Raw genomic sequence first — 329 nt, forward strand, 5'->3', positions numbered from 1 at the left:
AAAGAGTATAGCTGGCTGTGAACAAAAGAACAATCCACTTAGAAGGTATCATGCAAATCTTTCTGGTTCCTGGTGATGGGTAGGTCATGAATCATCTGGCAAAGCCAGCAGCAGGAATGGAGGCGAGCTAGTGCTCCAACTAGGGCCTAATGGTCCAATACTCCAATGGTCTTGTCTTCCAAACTGTGGTTCTAAAGGAAACTGAAACGCTTCCAAGAGTTGATGAGTTAATCCCCGAGTCTCCAATTGATTCAAAGCTCTACGAGGTAAGAATGTATGTTATCAAATGAATTTTTTCACAGTAGTTTAAAAAGGAAATTATCCCCCCC

This window comes from Macadamia integrifolia, chromosome 5, assembly GCF_013358625.1.
Source record: "Macadamia integrifolia cultivar HAES 741 chromosome 5, SCU_Mint_v3, whole genome shotgun sequence".
Taxonomy (NCBI): Eukaryota; Viridiplantae; Streptophyta; class Magnoliopsida; order Proteales; family Proteaceae; genus Macadamia; species Macadamia integrifolia.